Here is a 27,591-nt window from a genome sequence, read left to right on the forward strand (position 1 = left end):
TCCAAAAGGTCTAGTGGTACTTGTGTTGTGTTTAATCAAGTAGAACAAAGTAGATATTAGATCCTAGTATCCTATTTTGCTTAGCATTCTACAAGCTATATTTTAAATCTCAGTGGCCTGAATGCTAATTAATAGAACAAATTAATCTTTTTGACCCAAAGGAAATTTACAAGTGTGTTCTTCTTACACTTACAAGGATATTCATGTAGGCTTTCAACAGCTCCATTGCCAAGAATGAATAAGAGATGTCTGGTGGTCCCAAACCAAAATTATGAGGAATCAGGTTTAATCACTGAGTCTTTACACAATTTAATTGTTACAGTGGAGTGACGTTGCCATCCAATCTACTGTCAAAACAGTTTGACATATCAAAGGAGATTATTCTCTCAAAAAGAGCTTAATTTTTTTTCCATTGCAGCATGCAAATCAATAATGTTTTGCAAAAGAAACCAAAGGTTTTGTGGTTGTCACTTTCTTTCAAAGAAAGTAAATAAATTCCTTATATGAATTAATACACTGCAGCTGTGAAATAAGCAATCCCGTAAATTTGTAGAATCTCGCTCCAAAATTGCAGCACTTCAGTTCCATGACTGCAAAGTGTTACAGTCAGAGCTGGCTTAATAGGGGATTTTTTTGGTTTTCTGGCAATTAAGTATTTTGTTCAACCCACTCCAAAACATCTCATTTAGATTGTGATTATAATCTTGAAAAACTCAAGAAATAAATAGATATATACAGTGTGGCTGATAGCTGTGGTATTCTTTGGGGGTAGAAGGGGGTAGCTTCATTAACTCCTACTGACCAGCTGCTCCTGGACAGTTGCGTACAGATGTGAACAAAATTATTGTGAAAAACGCAATATGCTTTTATGCTATATACACACACAGGAAATTTTGAAACAAAAAGTCATTTCACACTAAAAAAATGATGTTTTATTTCTAAAATATCAAAACAGTATTTTGATTTTTTTTTTTAAACTGAAAAAATTTGGTGAATTCAACACATTCACAGAATATTTCAAAGTCATTGAATGTGCACTTTTTGCAGAAAAATGTTTCGGAGGAAAATTTTTGCCCAGCACTATCATAGCATAAGACAGTATCTTTCAGTTCCAGATGAGTGTGCTTTTCACAATAATTTTGTTCACATCTGTACGCAACTGTTGCAGAGCAGCTGGTCAGTTAATGAAGCTACCCCCGTCCACCCCTAAAGAATATCACAGCTATCAGCCACACTGTAGGCACTAGGCCTGATTTCCAGTTACTCCATTCCTGCATGTCCTGCAGGAATAGAGGAGCAGGAGGGCAGAAGGATAATTAAGTTTACCTCAGGGGACTCCTGGCCCTTGTAGCTAAGAATAACACACATTAAGTTCCTTTAGGATAGAGGTAAACTATAAGTATTAATTCATGTTGTAACACAGGGCCTACAGGCTTCAGGCCTATGAGATATTCAGCTTAGCCACACAAGACCTTAGGCCTGAAACAGGATAGCATGACTAGTTGACTGAAACCTGTACCAGTAAAGTGTAAGATTATGAAGTGCAGATGTTCTGGAAACTATGCATCGGTAGACTGGAAAATATGCAATAACATCCCAGTTAATATTGCAAGAGGCCTGCTGGTAACATTTCAGGGGATTTTGTAATAACCAGCTTGCTGTGGTAACTCACTGACATAGATGTTAGTGAGAATAAGGGGAACTAAGGAGATACCCCATTTCTCATTGGCTATCCCTAAATTAGTGGGTGTGGCAGTATGAAAAGGAAAAAGGGGTTGGAACCCAGATATATATATATATATATAAAAAAAGAGCCTTAAGTGTAGCATAACACAGGATAAAAGTGTTGCCTCCTTGTGTGCTGGTGGGGAATGCATAGGAGACAGTAGGATGACAACCATTGTGATAAAGATGATGAGGAAGATAATGACTGACACTCTACTGTCCCCCAGAAGGAGATGTGAGAGATGCTAGTCACAGGGATCAACACTTTGCACTATATCTATATCTTTATTTAGTGTTTGTGGGATTGTTTCACTGCTTAGTTGAATATGTTAATAAAAGGACCTTTGAAAACTTGTAAGTACATCGGTATGTTGTGGTCATTGTTCTGCATGTGCTACTAAAATCTCCAAATCAAAAAGACATTCCTAATGGTGATTCTCATGCTGCTAATCCTCATACTATAGTAGTTTAGGAGGCCAAATTCTTAACCCAGGTCACTGTTATCTAATAAAACTAATCAATAAATTAATAAGGCTACATACTGACGAACATAGCTACAGGTGGCAGAGAAGGGGGACAGAGCAGGAAATGCAAGTTTGGAACAACCCCACAAAGGTAGAATGTGGGATTCCAGAGCACTCCCCTGCTAATTTGCTTCTGCTTCTTTAGGTCCAGTAACACACGGAGCCAAGGAAAGGGAGATTTCTGAGGTGGCTGGATAGCAGCAACACTTCTGACTCTGGTAAAGTTCGGTGTCAGGCATGCAGAAGAGTTCTTTGCCTGTGGTCAGGTTTTCCAAACCTGGCAGGAAGTGGTGTGTGCACACACACTCACATAGGGGAATGTATTCTGAGCTTGGCAAATTGAATTGAAAGGAGAATTGAAAGCTGAAGGGGTGGTTCTGAGCAGTAGGAAGAAGAGAGGCTCTTTGTGGGGTGTAACAGGTCAGCACCCACCTCTTGAAAGCATCTCCTCATCAGGGGTGTCTTCAGCAGGTCTTTAGTGACTCAGCTCTCTAGCCGAGACACACATGCTGTCTGTAGGTAGAACAAACAAAACAAAACCTGTTCCAGGGTATACAGCCTATCAGGATAATCCGCTGGTGGGCCTCCTGCAGCTCCCAGTGACTTGCAGTGCGTCGTTCCCGGCCAATGGGAGCTATGGGAAGTGATGGACAGCACATCCCTGTGGCCCGTGCTGCTTCCCGTAGCTCCCATATCCTTTTTGGTAACTCTCCCTGGGCTCAAACTCTAAGCAGATCAACAGGGCCCATCCCAGTACCTTCACTTGGTCTGGCCAGGCTCTCGGGTTAGTCCTTGCTCAGCCCGCCAGGAGTTCTTTTTTCACTTCCCTGGACTCAGTCCTGCCTGCACAGAGGTGTTCATGGTCCTACTGTTCTTCTAGCCAGGTACCCAGTTTTCCCTCTTCTAGGTACAGAAAGCAACTGATTGATCTTCTGCTGCTGCTTCCTTTTATATAGTCCTTCTGCCCCCGAGTGGTTGTTCCAACAGCCCCTTTGATTGGCTGCTTCCCTGCAACTACTCTAAGCCACGTAGAGGACTTTTTCTCTGCTCTTCTCTGGGGTGGGGTGAGGCAGGTCTGTGAGGCCTTCCGCACAGGGCCTCTGGATCTAGTGCACCCCATCACAGAGGGGAACAATATTATGGAGGAGGTAACTTGAACTGGTGTGGGTTGGGTTGATGGGAGCTGAGAATGCCCTTCCAGAAGTACTAGAACAACATTATGTCTCCCAAAACAGTTCCAGAATGTCATTCGAGAGTGTTCCATCCTGACTTGAGCCCTGGTTCTGAGCCAGAAGGGGAACATGTTATGTCAACAAGCTTGAGCATAAGGCAAATGTAGTCAATGCATGAATTGAAGGGGGAAAGTTTGGCACTAAGAAAAAACAGTGAAGGGATGACAGACTGATAACTACTGTTTCCTCCCATCCCGCCCTTTACTTTAAATATCCTCAAAAAAAACAGGAGTACTTGTGGCACCTTAAAGACTTGTGGCACTGAGTGGTTAGGAAGGTTGAAGTGTTCTCCCACTGGTTTTTGAATGTTATGATTCCTGATGTCATAACTCAGTGACAGACTTGAAGGTGGCAATTTTGCAACAAAAAAACTTCAAAAACAGACTCCAAAGAGAGACTGCTGAACTTGAATTAATATGCAAACTAGATAGATACCATTAACTAAATAAAAAATAAAGACTGGGGTGGGTCATTACACAATTGATTCTATTTCCCTATGTTAAGTTCTCTCTCTCTCTTCTACCTATATCTTATTATAATCATTCAAAACTTTTTTTTTTTTTTCCTCCTGCTCATCTCAATTGATTAGACTCTGCCTGTTGGTGTGCTATGCATTTTTTTTCCACCTTTCATCTGTATAAATATATCTAATGTGTGTGTGTGTGTTCTCCATTCTGTTCATCCGAAATTAGCTCACGCTAGCTCATGCTAGCTCAAACAATAAGTTTTTAAGTCTTTAGTTCCTGTTTTTTTTTTTACAGACTAACAATTTTTTTTTTTTCTCTGACTGCTGAAACCTTTAAATATCCTGTAATTCATTCAGAAAGAGAGAAGAGATGGGGGAAGAAAATGTCCCTTTCCACTGACCCCCCACAATTTCTTTTATCCCTCACCAAAACTCTTCCCAATACTCCAGATACAGTGTCCATGCAGCCCCACTTCTTGTTTTGGGCACCAGCTGCCACCACCTTCCAGCTTGTAAATAAAGTTCAGTTGCTTGTTACCAGAGCTTGGTTGGGAAACCTCCCTCAGTATGTTTACTTCTGTGAATGAGAGGGGCCAGTGGAAAAACTTGATTATGTGAAACTGTCAGTTTTTTCTTCCATCTCTACATATTAGGTTTATGGAAGAGTTCTATCACTTCATTTTAGAAGCATCAGAGGGGTAGCCGTGTTAGTCTGGTTCTGTAGAAGCAGCAAAGAATCCTGTGAAACCTACCGACCGCTATGCCTACCTTCATGCCTCCAGCTTCCATCCCGGGCACACCACAAGATCCATTGTCTACAGCCAAGCACTGAGGTACAACCGTATCTGCTCTAATCCCGCAGACAGAGACCAACACCTAGAAAATCTCCACCAAGCATTCTCAAGACTACAGTTCCCACACGAGGAAATAAGGAAACAGATCAACAGAGCCAGATGTGTACCCAGAAACCTCCTTCTGCAAGACAAACCCAAGAAAGAAACCAACAGGACTCCACTGGCCATCACATACAGTCCCCAGCTCAAACCCCTCCAACGCATCATCAGGGATCTACAACCCATCCTGGACAATGATCCCACACTTTCACAGGCCTTGGGTGGCAGGCCAGTCCTCGCCCACAGACAACCTGAAGCATATTCTCACCAACAACTGCACACCGCACCATAGTAACTCTAGCTCAGGAACCAACCCATGCAACAAACCTCGATGCCAACTCTGCCCGCATATCTACACCAGCAACACCATCACAGGACCTAACCAGATCAGCCACACCATCACCGGTTCATTCACCTGCACGTCCACCAATGTAATATATGCCATCATATGCCAGCAATGCCCCTCTGCTATGTACATCGGCCAAACTGGACAGTCTCTAAGGAAAAGGATAAATGGACACAAATCAGACATTAGGAATGGCAATATACAAAAACCTGTAGGAGAACACTTCAACCTCCCTGGCCACACAATAGCAGATGTTAAGGTGGCCATCCTACAACAAAAAAACTTTAGGACCAGACTTCAAAGAGAAACTGCTGAGCTCCAGTTCATCTGCAAATTTAACACCATCAGTTTAGGACTAAACAAAGACTGTGAATGGCTTGCCAATTACAGAACCAGTTTCTCCTCCCTTGGCTTTCACACCTCAGCTGCTGGAACAGGGCCCCATCCTCCCTGATTGATCTAACCTCGTTATCTCTAGCTTGCTTCTTGCTTGTTTATATATACACACCTGTCCCTGGAAATTTCCACTGCTTGCATCCGAAGAAGTGGGTATTCACCCACGAAAGCTCATGCTGCAAAACTTCTGTTAGTCTATAAGGTGCCACAGGATTCTTTGCTGCTTCATTTTAGAACTCTTTCTCCATTAATGGTAGACCTGTCAAGTTTGAGTTTCTGCCTCAGAGTCAGGTTCTGGCTGCACTTAGTGGTGCTGACTTATTAGTCACTTCAGCCCCATCATAGGTTTCCTTTCAAAATGACTCTAGTGAATTAAATCAATAATTTGATTACCCTTTGAAACTGTAGCATATTGATAAACAACTCGGTTGTAAAAATGAATTTCAGCTTGTACTGCCATCACTTACAACTTGAATGGAAGGTTTTCCAGATATAGTAGTTGTATTAATTGATATAACATATTTTATGCCTTTGTCACAAAAGCAGTACTTACCTATTCATTTTCCTCTAGCAGCAATAGAGGTTAAATTCAAATGTCAATTCTGTCCTGTTCTTTCTTCCTAGAAAACATAGGAACCCAGTCATTTTTACAGCTGTCAATATCACATTTATGTTTTCTTCTGGTATGTGTACCTTTGAACTGCCAGTTTCACTAAAGGGATCAAGCCTCATTGTGTTCAGCAGAGGATATATGAAAAGCTTGTACAAGTGTTTGTTTTTAAATAAACGTATTAACTGGTAAAGCAACTTGACCTAAAACATAGGGTAAGTCTGAATATAGTTTTAAATATTGTGCTATGGTTTCCTTAAATAATAATAAAAAAGCACAGCGCACTTGATAGCTCAAATAGCTATTCACACAAATACTCTTATTTTTTGTTTAATTTTTTTTTTACTTAAATGGGACAACTCACATGCTTACGTGCCCTGCTGAACTGGGAACTAAAATAAGTTTAAACAATGCCAGGATGAGGACATGTCTGGCCGTCCAGATTCTAGGCCTCAGCAGCCCCTGCTCTTTGCTGCTGGAGATGCACAAAAGGACAGAAAACCAGCTTAATCCTTAGGTAGAGGAATATCCACATTGATTAGAGCCGTCAGCATGAGGAATGTCTTGTGGGAGGATCTCTGGCAGATAGAACAGCCTGTCAGAGGCCACTGAATTGTAAACACTTATAGTCCCTGGACTCAATTTTAGCCCTTTACTTCTTTGTTCTGTCCTCAGTGTTTAAGGAGCACACCCTCCTTATTATAATAACCTTTTATGTTCTTGAAGACTCATGTCCCCCCTCAGTCTTCTCTTTTCCAGATTAAAGAAACCAGGTTTTTTTCAGTCATTCCAGTAGGTCATGTTTTCTAGACCATTAATCATTCTTGTTGATGTCTTTTGGACTTTCATTAATTTGTCTACATCTTTCCCTCAGTGTGGTGCCCAGAATTGGACACAGTACTCCATTAGAGGCCTTATCAGTGCTGAGTAGAGGGAATAATTACTTCTCATGTCTTGCTTACAACACTCCTGCTAATATCCCAGAATGATATTTACGGTTTTTTTTGCAACAATATTACATTGTTTACTCATTTTAAGTTGGTGATACTCTAGAGCCTCCAGCTCCTTTTCTGCAGTACTCCTTCCTAGGAAGTCCTTTCCCATTATGTATTTGTTTGATTGATTGTTCCTTTCTAAACATATTACTTTGCATTTATCCTTATTAAGTTCAGACCGTTTCTCCAGTTTGTCAAGCTCATTTTAAATTCTAATCCTGTCCTCCAAAATGCTACCAACTCATCCCAGATTGATATGGTCCATAAACATTATAAGTATACTCTGTCATTATCCAAATACACACACATGAGTCTTTTGAAGTCAACGTAGCCATCTAAATTTACAGTAGAGGAGATGGCTTTGTAGATATTATGACTTTTCATGCTATCACAAAAACTTTATTTTGGTACAGTCTGAAAAATTCTCTATGGAGTTTGTGCATTAGACTTTAAAATAAATACATGTAACCACCATCAGATGCTTTCTGACCTGTTTCCCCATTGATTAATATGTGTACAGTGATTTGAAGATGTAAAGCACTATATACATGCAAAGTATCATTATTAGGAAAGATCTTTTCCCCAGTGTGTTAAAACTAAATATTGATCAACAACAAAAAGCTTTCTTTTGGGGTGATATTTGTAAAGAGTAAGAGGGGCTGGATAATGATATTTCTGAAGTCATAATACTCTTTTAAATAAATCAAACTGAAAAAATGAGTTATAACTTTTAAAACTATTGAAATGTTTGTGTGAGAAAAGAAAAGAAAACAACACAACTTTATAAATTAGTACATAGGAGATTTGGAAAACCCGTTTAGGTTTATTTAGTCCATCTGCCTACTGCAGCCCAAATAAAATACAGAGATGTGCACAGAATCTTCATTATTTCTTCTAAGCAAAACCATAGTAATACCTTAAATTTGCATAATCCATGACCTTTGTTGGCAGATTATCCTATTGTCTTAGTGACCTTGGGTTATTTCCTACAATTCTAAAAGTTATAATATTTTGATGAAGTGAATGTCTCAGGGGACTGGTAATAGGATGCAAAGTACTTTATTTCTAAATAGCTGGCCTTTAATAGTTTATAGTATATGAAATTAGTGGAGGTAACTGTCCAACTATCCAGGTGTCTCCATCACAAAACTACTATAAACAACTGATATGTTTGATCTCTTTGCTGAGACTGACACTGGGAGTATGTCTACACTGCAGCTGGAAGTGAGTCTCCCAATCTAAGTAGACAATCTTAAAATAGCAACATGGATGTTGCGACTCAGACTGGAGCTTAGGCTCTCAAGTCAAGGGGGTAAGGTGGGCTTCAGAGCCTGAGCTCCAGCCTGGTTTTTAACACTCACACCTCTATTTTTAAGCACAGTCTGCCTATGTGGGGCAGGAGGCTCGCTCCTAGCTGCAGTGTACACATGTCACGGCATGTCAGATACTGAATTAGAGCTGTTCAAACAATATATTTTTGTGTTCACTGACCAAACTGATAAATTATAAAATAAATAAATAAATATTTTCAGATCAACCTGTAAAGAAAATGTTTCAGTTTTCCCAGTGAAATAAAAAATAAATAATTTTTGGGTCAAACAAAAACACTTCTAGAATCTATTGCAGGATCAGGGCTCAGACTTCAAAGTTTGCTGCTCTGTAATATACATAGAGTGAAATCTTGAGGTAAATGGGGGAAATACTCAATAATATGTCGTTCTTTAGTCTACTAGGAGAAGGCATAACACCACCTAACAGTTGGAAGTTGTCGCTATACATATTCAGATGGGAAATAGAGTGCATATTTTTAAGTGTGGGTAATTAATCTTAAACAGCTCATGTAGGGATGCAATGGAGTCTCTATCACTTTAAATCTTTAAATTAAGTCCTGATGGCCTTCTGAATAGGTATTCTATAGCTCAACCAAAATAATGGGCTTGATGCAGAGATTACTTGGTGAGGGTTTTTGGCCTGTGTTTTTCAGGATATCAGACTAGATTATCATAATGGTGCCTTCTGGCTTTAGAATCTGTGTAAATTAATTTAATAAGATAGTCAAACAGTAAATTAGACCAAAAACACTTACGAGTAATATTTGTTTCCCATCTGACTTTCATTACTATATAAAAAAATATTTTTTTTCTAATGTAACTGCTGTCAGCACACTACAGTTCCCTTTTTCATGGTACAGCTTCATTCACCTGCCACAATTATTTAAGATGTCTCTTAAGTAGAGTGGATCAGAAAAATTGTGACAAAACATTTGTCCAAATTTGCCAATTCATCAAAATTGAAATGTTCTCTAGGATCATGTCAATTTGACAAAATTTCACTAGAAACTAGGCAGGGTTGGCAGGTTTCTATCAGAAATCTGCTTGGTTTCCTCCCAGGTCACCTGTCTTTGGCAGCTTGCCTGATGAGTTGCTGGGGAACAGGGAGACTGAAAGCCCTGGCTCTGCAGTACTCATGCTTGTAGCTCTAGTGCATCCTGGGCTCTCTGACTCCCAGCAAGCACCACACAGACTGTCATGGGGCTAGGGTACACCATGTGACAGTCTGTCAGGGCAGCTGCTTTGTCAAGAATTCTGAGGTTTTGTTCTGAATCTGAATAAAATCTAATTTTGAAACACTGCATGAAACTGAATTACTGTTCTACTCAACTCGACTTTTAAATGTGTGTAATATATTCTGGCAAACAAACTTTACATGCATGGAATGTGCCTAGAGTTTGGATAGATGCAGCTGAAACAAGTTTAAATATACATTTGTATTTATTGTCTAAAGGGTACTTCTGCCTTCTTTATAATCAAGGTAGAGTCTGTTAATGTTATCATCACTTACTATTTGTACTGCAGCGGTGCCTGAGGTCCCCATTGTGCCAGATGGTTCCTGCCCCGCTGAGCTTTGATTACACCAGTGAATCAGCAGTAATGGATTAACCCTGCTCCATTAAAATCAATAGGCGTTTTCCATTGACTTGGATCAAGTCAGAATCAAGCCCTAATTAAACTGAAACAACTACTTCTATCATTTGCCAACAGGCTGGCAACAGTAATAGACTCTGGTCTTTGTTATAGTATCACCATGGAAAAGTAAGATTTTTCTGAAGTGCTCAGTGCAGGCCTTTAAAAATCACTTAATGTTGTTCTAGTAGGTCAGACTCTAATGAAAATAGATCAAAACCTATTTTGTTTTCTGTGTTGCCTATTGTCATTAATATCACGAAGACAACTAATCATCATATGTACAATCCTTACTTCTCTCAAGTAATGGATGGCTATCTTGCTATTTTTCCTACTACACAGAGCATTGAGATCATATTTTTGATACCACATGCAACAATCTGAATATTTACACTAATGTAGGAAAGTTAAAAGAAAAAAAAAGTCAACATTCAAGCAAACATTGTGGGAAGCTTTTTCCCCCTACATCATGCATTTTAATTATAAACCAAGCACATATGTAGAGTAAAGAATAAAAAATAAAATTGGCCATATACATATATGGAAACAATATAAATTGATATTGCAGGAAAGCAAGGAAAAATCAGTTTACATTCATCTTATTTAAAATTGTTAAGAAGTCCAAAAGAAATCAATTGTTGGATGTACTGTACATACTTTAAATGTCAACAAATGTGAAATGAAATGAATTTGATAACATTAGAAAAATCAGCATTTATACATCAGTTATGTAAGAGCAACGCCTACTAGACTCGCTACAGTTAGTCTGTCAGCATTTCTACTAGAAACAGATTTTCACATCCCATACAAGATCTGCCTGGTTTCTGGATTTTAAACTGATTTTGAAAGCAGTTTTCAATTTGCAGGGCCACAGAAGAAGTTAATTGAGTTAATATGCTTTTAAATTTATTTAGTTAGAACCAAATTGTTCTCTTTAAAAATTAACGTTAGCACTTAGCCAGTGATGTGGACTAATCACTGTTGTCATTTAAAAAAGAAAATAGACAGTTGATCTGCTGTAGTAAAGAGAAAAAAAAAACCACCATGAATTTGGTATTATGGATCCATAAATCCCAGTTAATGGTATAGACACAGAATCCTAGAAATGTAGGGTTAGAATAGACCTCACAAGGTCATCTAGTCCAGTCCTCTGCACTAAGGCAGGACCAAGTAAACCTAAACCATCCTGAGAGGTGTTTGTCTAACCTGTTCTTAAAAACCTCCAAAGACAGGGACTCCACAATCTCACTTGGGGTACGTCTATACTTCCCGCCGGATCGGCGGGTAGTGTTCGATGTATCGGGGATCGATTTATCATGTCTCGTCTAGACACGATAAATCGGTCCCTGAATAGATACCTGTACTCCACCTCGGCAGGAGGAGTAAGCGGAGTCGATGGGGAAGCTGCAGCGGTCGACTCGCTGCTGTGAGGATGGCCAAGTAAGTCGAACTAAGATACTTTGACCTCAGCTACTCAAATAGCGTAGATGAAGTTGCGTATCTTGGTTTGAATTCCCTCCCACTAGTATAGCCCAGGCCTAGGAAGCCCATTCTAGTACTTATAGTTAGAAAGTTTTTCCTAATATCAAACTTAAATCTCTCTTGCTGCTGATTAAGCCCATTACTTCTTGGCCAACCTTCAGTGGGCTTGGAGAACAATTGATCACAGTTCTCTTTACCAGGGCCGGCGTTAGGCCAATTCCACCAATTCCCCCGAATCGGGCCACGTGCCCAGTGGCGGAGCTGCTGGGGGATGGGGCAAGTGGCCGAGAATCCCTTCCCTGGCTAGAGGCTCCTTTTTCATTTTTACTCACCCGGCAGTGCTCTAGCTCTTTGGCGGCAGGTCCTTTAATGCCACCAAAGACCCGGAGCGAGTGAAGGAATCGCCGCTGAAGACTTGGACTGCTGCCCGTTGAGTACAAGCCCCACACGTTTTTTTTACTTTTTTTAAGTCATCCCTGCCGGGGCCCCGTCAAAACTGTTCGAATCGGGCCCCGCACTTCCTAAAGCCGGCCCTGCTCTTTACCACAGCCCTTAACATATTTGAAGAATGTTATTAGGTTCCCCATCTCAATCATCTTTTCTTTTCAATCAAGTTTCTTTTAAACATACACAGTTTTTTAACTTTCCCTCATAAGTTAGGTTTTCTAATCCTTTAATCATTTTTTTAACTCTCCTCTGGACTCTCCAGTTTGTCCACCTCTTTCCTATATTGCTATGCCCAAAACTGAGCACAGTACTCCAGCTAAGGCCTTACCAGTGCCTAGTAAAGAGGGACAATTATCTTCTGTCTTACATAAGACACTCCCATTAATACACCCATAATAATAAATAATAATACTAACCTTTTTTGCAACTGCTTCCCATTGACTCATTCAATTTGTGATCCACTATAATAACCCCCAGCTCTTTTTCAGCAGTACTACCCCACCTAACCAGTATTCCCCATTTTGTAGTTACATGTTTGATTTTTCCTTCCTAAATTCAGTGCTTTGCATGTCTTTGAGTTTCATCTGACTGATTTCAGTCCAATTCTCCAATGTGTCAAGGTCATTTTGAATTCTAATCCTTTCCTACAAACTGCTTGCAACACCTCCCAGCTTGGTGTCATCTGCAAATTTTATAAGCTTATGTCCTCATTAACATCTATAATGCATTCTTCAAGCCCTTTCAAACTATAGCTGCTAAAATCTGCTTCTCAACACATAATGCCCTCCCACCCCCATCACTCCATTGGCTCTCCCATGTACAACTCCTGGGGGAATTCTGTACCACTGTGCATTCACAGAATTCACATGGCCCATATATATATATTTTGTCAGCAGTCTGCGGGCGAGGTTCTGCATTGTAATGAAAATAGATCAAAACCTATTTTGTTTTCTGTGTTGCCTATTGTCATTAATATCATTATGCCTTTTGCCCACCAGGGTCTGCTGTGGTGCCAGAACAGAGGTAGCCAGCTCACCACTCACTGACTGGCCATAGCTGTCAGCATCTGATAGGGAGATTGCAGAGGCTGCATTCCTCACAGCACCCTGCCTGTGGGGCCAGGTGAGGTGGCACAGGGTATGTGTGGAGGGACAGACAGAGTGAGGCACATGAGGCTGCTGGGAAGGTTCAGAAGGGCTAGTGGGGGGCGGGGGGAAGACTGGAGCAGGGGCTGAATGGAAGTGGTGATGTGGGGACACATGGGGATAGAAGGCTAGGAAGTGCAGAGCACATGAGGACAGGGGAATAAGGCAGCAGGGATGGACTGTGTGAGAGTAGGGCCAAGTCGAGGTGCAGGAACACATGGGGGGGCCAGAAATGGATGGGAGTAGGGGTGGCTGAGTGGGGGTTCATGGACTCATAGGGACTGGAAGAGGGGGTGGAGGGGGATGAAGGTGCAGGGACACTGGGGATGGGAGGAGGAGAGATGGATGAGTGGGGGTTCAGAGCCACATGGGGATTAGAGGCAGGGCCACATGGGGATGGGGGAAGAAGGGTGGCTGAATCGGGGAGCAGGAATACATGGGGACAGGGGCAGATGTGCCTGACTGATTGGGAGAGGCTAGAGGTCATCCAGGGTCTGCATGGGAGAGGCTCCCCAACTCACTAGCAATCCCTCCTCCCCCCAAAAAGCAATGGTTCCATACTTATTCCACAATCGACAACCCTCCAGGTTCACTCCTGACTCCTTCCCAGCAATTACTTCCCTCTCCCTCAGCTCTTCTATTACCCCTGACTCCCCCAAGCCTTAGCACTGCTTCTGAGGGGTGCAGGAAATACAGTTCCGTGTTGTAGTTTAAATGGATTATTACTCAACATTCTGTATTAATATGCTTAGTAAGGGATCTATTTGTCCAAAAAAAATAAATAAATAAAATTTAAAAAAAAAATACCCTGCCCTTTTTGTTGTTACAGACATACTTGCGGACAGGTATTTTGAAATAAATGACCAAAATAATTGAAACTGGTGTGATTATGTTGTATTATTTTGACAAATAAAACATTCAGAATATATTTTTTTGGGGGGGGGGGACAGAATTCCCGCAGGAGTAATATAAGCTTTTAGTCTTTCCTTTAAGGCTCTCTAATACTCTTCCCTATTAGCTACTTTTCTAACTTACTGAACTGCCTGTGCTGCAAAAAGGTGCCAATCTTAAATACCTATTTGTCTGGTTCAGTCACAAGCACCTTCATGCTATCTTGCATACTGCCCTTGCCCCCACCTCTTATGCATGAAACATCCTCTCTGCACTGCTCTGAAAGACCACCACCACCAGCACCACCATGTGTTCTTTTAAATCCTTGCTTGAGATCCACTTCTACTGTAATGCCTACAAGAAATGATAAAGGCTAGATAAAGGGCCAATGGAGATTGCTGATAAACTGACCTTGGGCAAAATGTCAGGTTGAAATAAGAGCTTTATGCCACTGAAAATGGGAGATGCCAAAGAATTCTAAAGAACTTTACAAAAAATACAAGCTGGTACTTGCAATCACTCTTTCCTTCCCTCATAATCAAGATTCCCACTAAACCTATAAAGTGTGAGAACACTGATCCAAGAAAGGAGGTAAATTCAAGTGCCAAGGCCCCCCTCAGAGAGCACTAGTAGCAGGACCCTCTTTTGACATAATTTTGCACTATGTGAAGGCTTATTATGAGCTGAATTAAAACTGGTGCATCCATGAACCTTTCACTTAAGGCAATTGTTTTACAACTAAGGAGCCACATCTAAAACAAGCCCTAGTAGAGTCTGCCTGTAAAAAAAACTGAGACAGAACAGCAACTGAGGCCATGTCCACACTACACAGTTTTGTCAACAAAAGTCAGCCTTTGTTGACAAAACAGTAGAGATGTACACACTGCAATACTCCTCCTGCCAATTTAACTCTTCTGCTACGCCAATATAATAAAACCACCTGGATGAGAGTCATAGAGCTCTTTGCAATGTAGTTAGAGTGACACAGTGTCAGCATAGACACTGAGTTGCTTATGTCATTCTAAGAGGCCTCTAGGAGAGATCCCACAATGTCCATCATAACTACTCTGGTCACTAGTTTGAACTCCACTGCCCTTCACCCAGTTACACAGGCATGTGCCCCCACTCCTTTGAAAGGCCTGAGAATGTTTTGAAAGTCCAGTTCCTGTTTGCTAAGCCTGGAGAGCTCACATTGCATCTTCCCAGCTGACCACGCTGGCTCCCCACAGCAAACGTGCTCCCATCAGGAGTACACTGGAATTGTGGGAAGAGGAGACTGTGCAGTCACAACTCCGCTCCAGCCGTAGGAACTTTGATACCTATGGGCAGATTGTTTATGGCATGAAGGAGAAGGGGCACAAAAGAGAGAGACAGCAGTGCTGGGCTAAGATCAAGAAGCTGAGGCAGGTATACCAGAAGGCAAGGGAAGACAATTGTCTGTCTGGTGCATCGCCAGAGACATGCCATTTCTACAAAGAGCTGCATGCCCTCTTTGATGGCTAGCCCACCTTCACCACCAAGACCCCTGTGATGGGTTCAACCACAGAGACCCCCTTGGGACTGTCACCTGATGTTCTGAGACTACCTCTGAGCCTGTTTTCTCTGCCAGTTTGGGCCTCCAAACAACCCTGCTTTGTTGAGCCAGACACACAAGCCTGCTGCAACACAGATGTTATTCCAGGTACAATCCTTTTCAGACCAACTTTATAGTTTATGGCCTGGGTCCAGCAACACTCACACCCCCGTAGTTACAGTCCTTTGTTCCAGTTTCTTTCAGGCATCTCTTTGGGGTGGAGAGGCCATCTCTTGAGCCAGCTGAAGACAAAATGGAGAGGCTTCCAAGGCCTTTTATATTCTCTCTTGTGGGTGGAAACCCCTTTGTTCTTCTTTGAAAAATCACAGCAACAAGATAGAGTTTGTAGCCACCTGGGCAAGTCACATGTCCACGAATGATTCAGCTTTTTAGAGGCTGACACCATTGTTTGTATGTTAGTTTGACTGTTCCCAGGAAAGCTCAGATGTGGATTGGCATCTCCCAAAGTCCATTGTTAGTTAAGTACTCCCAATTACTCGAATAGCCCCTTCACAATATGTTGGCCAAAGCTTCCTTATGTGTTTTCTACAGCAAATACAAGCATAGAGACAATGCTCATAACTTCAGATATAAAAATGATACGGGCATACAGCTAGGAGGAATATATTCAGTAGATCATAACCTTTGCAAAGATGTGTCACATTGCATATCTAGCCTAAAGCACATTCCTGTTGTTATATTTACACTTATAAGCATATTTCCATAAACACATAGAATACAACGTCACAACCCCATGGTTACTTTGGAGGGGCTGGAGGAAGCAGCCAACACAGTGAACCCCAAGGACATAGTGGTGCATGAGGAAGTGGAGTTGAAGGATGGAGGAAAAGAAGCAACAGGGACATCCACTGGCATGGTGAGCCAGGACCTCAAAACACCTCAGAACACTGCAGAATGAGCCCCAGTAATGTGCCTTTGTCAAAATGCTCCTTCAAAAGCCTCCCTGCTTCAAATAGCCCCTGTTGAGCCCCTCTATCAGCCCTGGTATCTCACTGCTCAAAAGCAGCCACCAGCTAAAACACCCCTGCGGAAACTTTGTGATGACTATGGGAATAAATTCCTCAGTGAGGTCAAATCTGCCAAAAAGGCAGCTCCAATGACTCTTTAAACTGTCAAAGAAACATTCAAGCTTCCTCTGCACCGGCTGCTGTTACGGTTTCCAGTGTAAGGCTTCATGAGACACAGGAACAAGGAGTAGGTTGGGTCTCCCAGAATCACTAAGGGCATATGCACATCCCCATTGGAATCATCTGGTCTGGCAGGAAAGTCCCTGTATGCAGCTTTCTATACAGGCCTGTGTTCTTGAAGATGTGTGTCATGCACCTTCCCTGACCACCCCATGTTAATGTCAGTGAAATGACCCCAGTGAGCCTCCAAGGCTTGTGATACCATAGAAAAGTAGCCCTTTCTGTTGATATACACTGTTGCAAGGTGGGCTGGGGGGAAAATTGGGATATGCATGCCATCTATCACCTGGCTGCAGTCAGAGAATCCCATTGCTGCAGAGCCATCCACTATTTACTGTGTATTTCCCCAAAGTCACAGTCCTTCATAGCAGGAGGTGATTAATGGCCCTGCACACTTGCATGACTGCAAACTCCATGGTGGACTTCCAACTCTAAATTGATTTCCGACTGATCAGTAGTCATCTGGAGTTGCCAGCTTCCACACAGTGATTGCCATTCACTTCTCCACCGTGAGGGAAGTTCTCAGTTTGATGTCCCTGCCATTCAGCACAGGGATAAGCTCCACACACAGTTCAAGGTGGCTTTGTGCATCCAAAAGTTTTGAGGCCACTGCTTGTCATCCCATACCTGCATCACGATGTGATCCCATCACTCAATGCTTGCTTCCCCAAGGCCAGTACTGTCAGTCCACCACGAGCAGCTGTTGCATGAATGCCAAAAACAACCTTGAATTGTTTCTTTCATACACCAGGCAGACATCATGGTGTCATTATCAGATTTGCAGCTCATGAAATACCATAGGATCAGCTGCACTGTGTTCATAATGCTCATCGTAAGACTGAAGAGCAGTGCAGGATCCATACTTTCAGGCAGAGACACCAGGCACACAGTTTACAGGGGCTGTTGAAAAGTGGCACAAAATGTGGTTGGAAGCTCATAGAATGATGGGATGGAGAAAACTGCATCATGGGACAGTGAGTGGCACCACGTATCATGCACTGTAATAATCTAGAAGTGAAAAGGGATAGATTCATACAGTGTAAGGTTAGAAGGGACTATTAGATCACCTAGTCTGACCTATTGTATTTCAGAGGCCAATACATTTGATCCAGTTACCCTTATAATAAGCCCAGAAACTTGTTTGACTTTATCATCACTTCCTTGAAAGAGACTGAAAATCCACAACTTCCTTCGATAGTTTGTTGTAATGGTTAATCACCATCACTATTAAAAATGCACTTTAATTTCTAATTTGAATTTGTTTGGCCTCAGCTTCCAGGCACTGGTTCTTGTTATGCCTTTGCTGGTAGATTAACACCGCTTTTGTACCTGGTGTACTTTCTCCACATGAAAATGCTTAGACACTAGATACTTACCAAGTCACCTCTCAGTTTTCTGTATGATAAACTAAACGAATTGAGCTCTTTAAGTCTCAGCATAAGGCATTTTCACCAACTCTTAAATCATTTGTGTGACTCTGCTGTACACTCAGTTTTTTCAATATCCTTTTAAAAATTTAGACAACAGAACTGTATGCAGTATTCTGCTACTGGTCTCACCAATGCCCTACAGAAAGGTAAAAACACCTCCTAACTCTTACTCATTCCTCTGTTTATATATCCCAGAATCACATTAGCACTTTTTGCCACAGCATTGCATTAGCAGCTCATGTTCCATTCTGTCCTTGATGACCTCTAAATCCTTTTTAGAAATCACTGCTTCCCAGGATACAGTTCCCCCAAAGCCCTCATGACTTCAGTCAGCTAGGCATCTGATCCACACAGGCCAGCATTCCTTGTTCTTCAATATCAGCTCGAATTTGGCTGTATTAAAAATGCATTTTGTTGAATGGAATCTACTTATCAATCAATCCAGACTCAGAGATAATAGTTTGCATCTCAAACACCAGCAAACTTCTGGCCAGGTCTCTTAGTAATGCTGTCTCAGCATCTGCTGAATGAAAAACTAAGAGCAGGTGTGAATCTAGTTATTAAGAGAGAGGGTTGTGAATTTTCCATCAGAAAAATGCCCTTTTAACAAAGTTGAAATAGCCTGTAGGAAAAGATCAATTTTGGAGTGATTGTCACAAAAGTTTTTCAGGAAGGGAGCCAACATTTTGATCTGTGTCATTTTCATTTTCTGGCAGAAACAAAACTAACAAGAGCCTTCCAGATGGGTGGCTGATACATTGAAAAATTCCCTTTCAAGTTCTCTTAATGAAATTTTTCTTGAAATCTCTTCTTGTGAATAAATTTCAAATTTTAGAACTGCAGAATTTTTTGTAGGAAAGATTTTCCACTTTCTGGCTACCTCTGCTTACAAATATGAGAAGCAAATAGTAGGCACCTTCTCTCGATCAATGGAGATGTACTCAGCTAATTCCTCTGGTTGCTTCTCCCAAACCAGATACCAGCACCTTCAGTCTCATATACTGGTAGTTAGTTTTCATTCACTCTCCACTTTTGTAGAGCAAAATGGCATCCTCTGCACAGCATGCACTGTACAGGCAGGGTCACACTGGTGGGGCATTTTTACTTAAAATCAAGGTGACACCCCTGTTTTGGGGGTACTTAAAGAGACTTTGAAGGACGGGGGTTTCAAAACACTAGGAAATGGGATTGGACTTTAATAGTAGCAGCTCTAGCCCATGTCAACAATCTGAGTGTTTTTTTTAAATAAAAGTTTAAAAATATAATGGTGACTAAGCAGTCTGAGGCTTCTAATCAAAACCCCAAACCATGTTTGACTGTTTAGTATTGTACAATGACAGGGTCATGTTTGGCCCACTTATTTCACTGAAATTAATACAAATACTTGGGGGTGGCAGAATCTTCCCAAGTGTAATTAATGTGGATCGCAAACACCCTATCTCAATTTTTGTGGTATGCGTTTGAGATATAATGCACAATCTTTTTAAAAAGACAGATGAATTACACTATCTGAGAATGAGGTCAACACAGCTCCAGTGACATCAGTCATCTATGCACCTGACCCACAGAAGCACATTAACAGAATTTTGTGATCATTCAAATGAATTAATCAAGTGAACCCTGAACAACTTGGTGTTATTAGTGTCCTGAAAAAAATAAACTTTCTCTGAAGTTACTTTTCTGTCTTCCATTGTGAATGAAACCATATGCCACTAAAGCAGTATAATTGAGCATGTGGAATCTCACTTACCACACAAAAGGATGAATGTTTCTATGTGCATAAGGTGAAACACATGACTTGAATATCTATACCCCCCCAAAGGCCATGTTCTTGCCTGAGGCTTTGTCTACACTACCGCAGTAATTCAACTTAACTTACTCTCCTCCAGCTGTGTGACTAATGTAACTGGAGTCAACATATCTTAGGATGACTTATTGCGGTGTCTACACCACACTGCATGGACGAGAGACACACTCACATCGACTTACCTTACTCTTGTCGTCTTGTAGACATGGCCTCAGTTTCATACATACATTGGACATGCAGGAAGGCAAGAGAATTTACTAATCATAGAATCATAGAAATGTAGGATTAAGGGACCTCAAGAGGTCATCTAGTCCACCCTCACCCCCACCCATGCTATAGCAGGATTAAGTATTACCAGGTCACATAACTCATGAATTCTACATAGTCAATTCTTTGACAAGGGCAGTACACGCATCCATCAGCATATCTCATACTTGTACATTCTCCCCTGTATAATCCATTCTTAATAGGAGGTGGAATAATTTAAGCGAGTCTGTACAGAATGACCTTCCCAGGGTCATTATCAGATATACATTAGCTATTTTGGACCTTTCTTGATCATTTTCTATCTCTCACTTATAGTCAGGACTGAGTCAGAAATCTATCTACATGTACAGATGTGTGTGTTTGTGCATGCACACTAGACAGACATAATTTAGATAGATAAAGGATGGTCCAATGGTGCTAGAATGGCACTTTGGAAGTCCAGGTTCAGTTCCCTGCTCTGTCACAGTCTTCCTGTGATAACTCGGACAAACCATTTAATATCTCTAAGTTCCCCATCTGCCAAATGAGGATAATAATTTCCTGTCCTAAAGGGATTACAAGGATAAACACATTAAAGTTTATGTGATATTCAGATACTACAGTGATGGAGGCCGATGAGGTACCAACATATGAAACAGTGGGAGAAATTCTGTACTCTTACAATACACCAGAGGTAGGCAAACTATGGGCTGCGGGCCACATCCAGCCCGTGGGACCCTCCTTCCCAGCCCGAGCTCCTGGCCTGGCCTGGGAGGCTCGCCCCACCCCCTCCCCTGCAGCCTCAGCTCACTGCACCACTGGCACAATGCTCTGGGCAGCAGGGCTGCAATCTCCTGGGGAAGCACAGCTGCAGAGCCAGGGCCTGACCCAGTGCTCTGTGCTGCGTGGGGCATGGCTGGTTGCAGCTGGGTGGTGCGGCTGCCTGTCACCTGTGCTCCAGGGAGCATGGTAAGGGGGCAGGGAGCCAGGTTAGGGGGTTGGAGAGAGGGCTGGGGAGTTTGCAGTGGTGGTCAGGGGGGTGGATAGGAGTTGAGGCAGTCAGAGGGTGGGGAGCGGGGCGGGGTTGAATGGGGACAGAGGTCCTGGGAGGGCAGTCAGGAAGGAGAGGGGAGGTTGGATTGGGTGGGGGAGCAGTCAGGAAGGATGAGGGGTTGGATGGGGCAGTGGGGGGCAGTTAGGAGCAGGGGGTCTGGGGGCAGTAAGGGGGCAGAGCAGGGGGTGGATGGGGCAGAAGTCCCAGGGGGGCCATCAGGGGGCAAGAAGCGGGGGGAGGGGAGGGACACGGGTCAGATAGCCTCCCCAAACCGGCCCTCCACACAATTTCGGAAACCCAGTGCAGCCCTCAGGCTAAAGTTTGCCTGCCCCTGTGATACACGGTGGGAGAAGAAGAAGGAAAAAACAAACACATCACACAGAAAAGAAAGTAAAACGGATTGGATAATAGTTCTCAGCTCAGCCAGTTCCACAACTAAAATAAAGCAATAATTAAAAAAGAAAAAACATATTAATGAAAGCTTATAATTACTGAAAAAGTACTTTTCCAACTGGATAATTCCTAGTATTTGAAATCCATTGGAAGAATACACAATCTTTCCATGTAATTTAGGAGCTTCTTCAGGGAAATGAAAATTCCCTAATTCTCATGGCTGCTTAAGGTGAACACTCACATAGGGGCTGTAGACCTCCATTAACTCTCAACTAAATACCCTGATAGGACATAAGCAAAGAAGATAAAGATCATTTACCATCTCTCCTCTTGCTGGTCTTGATAAGAGAAAAGCAAACAAAGTTTATTTAATGATTGTGAAATAAGGGCAATACATAATTTTTGATTACTTTTCATGATTATTATAGCGTACAATAATATTTAAATAGCCCCACCATGAAATGTGGAAGAGTTCAGATTTCCATGGTATTGAATAAAGATGACTTCACCAAAAACAGGGGCAGTTTTACCTGGCAGTAAGCCTAGTTTTGTTTGATAAAAAATAATGTACCTAAGTGAAACATTAAGAATTGGTTTGTTTTCAAGTTTGTAACAAAATGTGAAAGTTGTGACTTCAGTAATTAGTTTTGCATTTTGTGATGAGTATTTCACCCACCTCTAGTAGATACTGGCAGTAATTAGAGATGTTATATGGTCTACTCTATAAAACATATCAGTCCAAATATTGTTTGGATTTATACTACGTATACTATACGCTCATTATTTTAGTCTTTTCTAGGACTTATGTGAACGTGGCAAGTATAGAGGGCCAAATATAATGCTAGTTTAAATCAATGGGATTATTCCTAGACACTTTAATGGGACTACTCAAAGCTAGACACATTCGGAGAACTGCTCCAAGGCCCACTGAAGTCAGTGGATATTCTCACATGCTTAAGTACTTTGCTGCATCAGTAGCTCAGTCATAAAGCTTCTTAAAATGATGAACCTGGAACAACCGATTTTTACAGCATATGCTGAGAGATTGATTATTTAATGGCTTTTCCCAAACAATGGAATACTGAAGAAAATGGTCACAGACAAAATCTTAAGGGACAAGCTGAGGATGGCCTGAAAACTGACGCTTGCTCTGATTAATCCTGATTTGCAAAACTCTGCCTCTCATTACACTGCATGTTAAGATTCATTCTATCCACACTGAAGACTGAGGCTGAACTTTGCCAGAATATGCAAATTTTTCAGAATAGTAATCATAAGAACTCCAGTTGTAATCGTAAGATGCTCCCTCTTACAGTGCTTCACCCTGTCAGAAGGTTAAACATGTCAATGTCCCTGTCGCAAAGCTTGCATTTTCAGCTTGTTAAAGACAACACTGAGCTCAGGGTATGGCTACACTTACAAATCTGCAGCGCTGGTAGTTGCAGCACTGGTCGTCCAGCTGTGCAGGGCCAGCGCTGGTGTGTGTCCACACTCACAGCTACCAGCGCTGCAGTGCGGCCACATTTGCAGCGCTGTTGGGAGTGATGAATTATGGGCAGCTATCCCAGCATTCAAGTGGCAGCAACGTGCTTTTCAAAAGAGGGGGGGCGTGGGGCAGTGTGACAGGGACCGGGGGGGGAGGGGGAAGAGAGAGTGGATTTTTGGAACTGACACTGTGCAAAATCAGAAAAATTTTCCCACCCCCTTACTGTTAACTGCAAACAACCTGCATCCAACATACTCTCTTTCCCCCCTTTGCCCCCTCCCCCCGTTTCTCTCAAGCAAAGCAAACACTCAACCCCTGTGAATGATTCCTTTTCTCACTGCTGGTCAAGAAAATGCAAACACTCAACCCCTGTGAATCGCGCAGGGAGGAGGATCTCATTTGATTGTTCACAGATTGATCACAGCAAGCAGGAGCTGATAAGCAGCTCCGGTAGAGCAGCTCCGGTAGCAACAGAGCTCCGGAGGTTCACAACAAAACAAAGAGAGGCTGCATAACAAAACAAAGGGAGTAATTTAGTTAAAAGCATTCTGGGATACACCCTTATACCCTGGAGGCCAATAACAGCACTGGTGTGTGGCCACACTTGATGACCAGCGCTGCAGCACCAGCGCTGCAATCCTTATTCCCCATGCTGAGCAAGGTGTACAGCCAGCGCTGCAGCCAGGGAGTTGCAGTGCTGGAAGTGCCCTGCAGGTGTGGCCACTTACTAATTGCAGTGCTGGAAAGCCTCCACCAGTGCTGCAACTCGCAAGTGTAGCCATACCCTAAGTTTTGGAACTCTGAAATTTGAGCAGAACAGCCTGGGTTACAAAAAGCACGGGGGAACCTCTCAGACTACCTTCCCACAAATGATGTTGGCTGTCTTTATGTAAATTGTTTTGGGCTTTTCCTGTGGCTGTGCCATGCACAGGTTGTGTACTGCTGGCTTTTTGAATAAGTAGCTGTGAAGTTTCTGTTGGAAACATGAAACTGTACCGCTACTGAACTCTGCTCTTTTGCCTTTTATTGAGGATTTATCACCACCTTAATACAATAGTTTTAATATTGAAAATATTTGTTTAGAGAATAAACATACGGCCCTAAAGTTTAAATCTCAGATGAAGCTATTTTGAGAATATTTTATTGTTGCCCTTCTCTGACCTCTGTTTGGGAGTTGAACAGTTAAAATGCCCAACTACTTACTGCAAAAGAGTCTGTCCTTATGGCATTTTGGGCCCAAATGGAAGCAGGAAATACTACACCCACTTTCCTATTGACACTATCAGCCCAAAGCTGCAGATTAAGGACGTTCAAACAAACATTGGAATCTTGGGGTCCTTGTTCCATTGCAGGTGGCTCATCATTAACAGACACGATTGAAAAAGTTTCACTCTCTTATTATGGACCAGATTAGTGTTTTACCACAAACTTTATGCAAGGAATGAGACTTTGTTGTATTTCCTCCAAAGCAATAAACAATTCCTTCCCTAGACTAAGTAACAGTTCCTATTCTGTTCCCCCCACCCCCTGCTGTCTTATTCCAGGTGGAAGGAGGGTTACTCCTACAGTGCATGGGGAGTAGGAGCAGAGCCAAGGCCACTCCCTGCCCATCCATCTGCTTTCTCCACCATTCACAGTGTGGGTGATGTGAGTAGTGCACACAGAAGTAAAGGGAGGCCTTTTAAGTCCTTATTTGGAGCACACAGGACAATGGAAAAATCTTGGCTGACAGTCATATGAATTAATCATTTTGCACTAAAAACATGGAAGATCAGGGTTGGAAGGGACCTCAGGAGGTCATCTAGTCCAACCCCCTGCTCAAAGCAGGACTAATCCCCTGACTGATTTTTACCCCAGATCCCTAAATGGCCTCTGCAAGGATTAAACTCACAACCCTGGGTTTAGCAGGCCAGTGCTCAAACCACTGAGCTATCCCTTCCCCCCTCTTGGTCATTTTAAGCAAAAATCCTAAGTAAACAGTGAGGATTCACACTTATGTGAACTTTATTTGTATTAAATTTTAATCTTTCATATTGGGGAGGAAAGTATTGCTCTGTGGTTTGAGCATTGGCCTGCTAAACCCAGGGTTGTGAGTTCAATTCCTGAGAGGGCCATTTAGGGAAATGGGGTAAAAATTTGTCTGGGGATTGGTCCTGCTCTAAGCAGGAGTTTGAACTAGATGACCTCCTGAGGTCCCTTCCAACCCTGCTATTCTGTTTGTGAAGTCTTGGTCTGAAAACTAGAAGAAGAAAGCAGACAGAGCTATTAATAATGTCAAGAATAAAATCAATATATATATACACACACCACACTTACTAGACCTGGTCAAACAGTGGGAAAAAATATTAGTGACAAGTTGGCAGAAAGAGAAGCAGTGGAATATAATGAATAATATTCATTTATAAAACTGGTAAAGTAAAATAATGAACATTTGATAATTACATGAAAAAAATAAAAAAATTACAACAAATATTGGGCCAAATTAGTACACTACCTTTACACTGAGTAGTCCCACTGAATGTAATAGGATTACTCGTAAAGCAAGGTACGATCAATTTAAGTAAGTGTGGCAGAATCTTGGTGCATTATTTGAGATAAAGAGATCAGTGATAGTGCTTACACTATTACTAATTATATGATGGCTGTGGATATTCTTATTATCCATGTAATGTAGAATCCTACTATCTTCTTGTTTTCAATTATGTTTTGTAGCAGTCAGTCACACAGGTTAGTTATGATCTTATCTATTTAAAATGTTTTACCTTTCAATTTCATTGCATGTCTGCTTGTTTCTCTATTTTGAGAATGGGTACCCAACTGACCTCCATATCCTGCATTATTTTATGATTGTCATTTCTTCTCATTTCATCTCTTCTCAAGCTAAACAAGTTAATGTCTTTTCATTCTCTCTCATATATTAGACTCACCATGATTTCCACTTCATATCTTTGGACCCCTTCTCTTTCTGCTATTTTTTCCTAGATGAAGTGACCAGTATTCAAGATGAGGAAGATGTACTATCAATGTGTGACAACATAATGTATTATTTTCCATTGCATTTTCTTTACATTGTAGCATTCCTGTTTGGTTATTTGCCCACTACTGCAGCTGAACAGCTGTTTTCAGTGAACTGTCCACAGTGATGCTTAATGTTTTTCCTGGCTGGTTAGAGTTAACTTAACCTATGAATGTGCACATATAGTTCAAATCACTCCTTCCAGTATGATTACTTTGCACTTTTCTGCACAGAAATTCATCTGCCATCATGCTGTCCAATCCCCAGACATATTTCAGTCCCTCTGAAATGTATCACTGTTTGCTAGTTTTGAAGAACCTAAGTCTGATGTCATCTGTGGCTTTCTTGTAATGGCCGAAGGCTCATACATTCTCTCTCCACATATTTTTTCCATGAGAACTGGGGCCTGTTCTAGTTAGGAATAGCAAAATAGCTCAGTTTGTCAGGATCAACCTGCGTTGAGTCCATTGGATCTCAGAAATCCAGGTTTTAGCATGTTAATCTGTCCTAGATTTTAGCCAGTGCCCATGATTGTCCTTGTGGCAATCAAAGTAAGTGAATGTGGGATACTGTGAACTCATTTGCCTCCACTATGAATCACTGCTCCTTTGTCCCCTTCCATATAACTCTGCAGTCTGCTGACATGCAGTTTCCACTATAGCAGGAAAATTTCAGGCAGTTGGGTTCTGTTGCTTGCATGTCAGGGGGTGTTGTTAAAGCCTCTAAAAGAAGAAGTTTATTTAGCTTTGATTTCCATTATGTAATATTTCCTTTTGAGCCCTGAACCACAAACTGAAGTCTCTCTGCACATTAAAATAGGCTATAGGAAGAGGCTGGGGTTTCATTTTAGCTCTTAATATCCTTTTGGAAGAGTCCTATAGAATTTAGCAAAAAGCAAAAGTACAATTTTCTATACATTTTGGAACTACTATATCATTTTAGAGGATTATGTCTAATTTATAGAATTATTATATTTCTATAGAACACATACATCACTTTTACATTCTTTAAAATGTATACATAAGAACAGTGTAGAATTGGTAGGCCCTTCCCACCCCGACAACAAAATTAAGGCTAGGTTTTATTTAGCTTGTTTTGGTTTATTAAGATAAAAATACCCTACACTCCAGTCAATTGCACCATAAGGGCTCCACCCTGCAGCCTCAATCCAACAAGATGCTTAACATACTTAGAGTCAGGCAAGTTCTTAATAGTCTCATGGGCATCATTAGTTTGAACTGGACTACTCTTGTGCATGCTTAA

At 41.7% G+C, this 27,591-nt stretch overlaps 1 long non-coding RNA gene across 2 annotated transcripts in view; it reads right to left on the bottom strand.

Moving 5' to 3' along the window:
* The window catches only part of LOC120408372, a 55,022-nt gene that overhangs the window by 20,879 nt on the left and 6,552 nt on the right, over positions 1-27,591 (bottom strand). The window contains exons 3-4 of one of the 2 annotated variants that reach the window (XR_005600648.1): positions 6,136-6,202; positions 2,682-2,762 (exon numbers count right to left, since the gene is read on the bottom strand). This is a non-coding gene — a long non-coding RNA (uncharacterized LOC120408372). The remainder of the gene's footprint in view (positions 1-2,681; positions 2,763-6,135; positions 6,203-27,591) is intronic. The other variant, XR_005600647.1, reaches the window with a different exon arrangement.

The sequence above is a fragment of the Mauremys reevesii genome, linkage group 6 (genome assembly GCF_016161935.1).
Source record: "Mauremys reevesii isolate NIE-2019 linkage group 6, ASM1616193v1, whole genome shotgun sequence".
Taxonomy (NCBI): domain Eukaryota; kingdom Metazoa; phylum Chordata; order Testudines; family Geoemydidae; genus Mauremys; species Mauremys reevesii.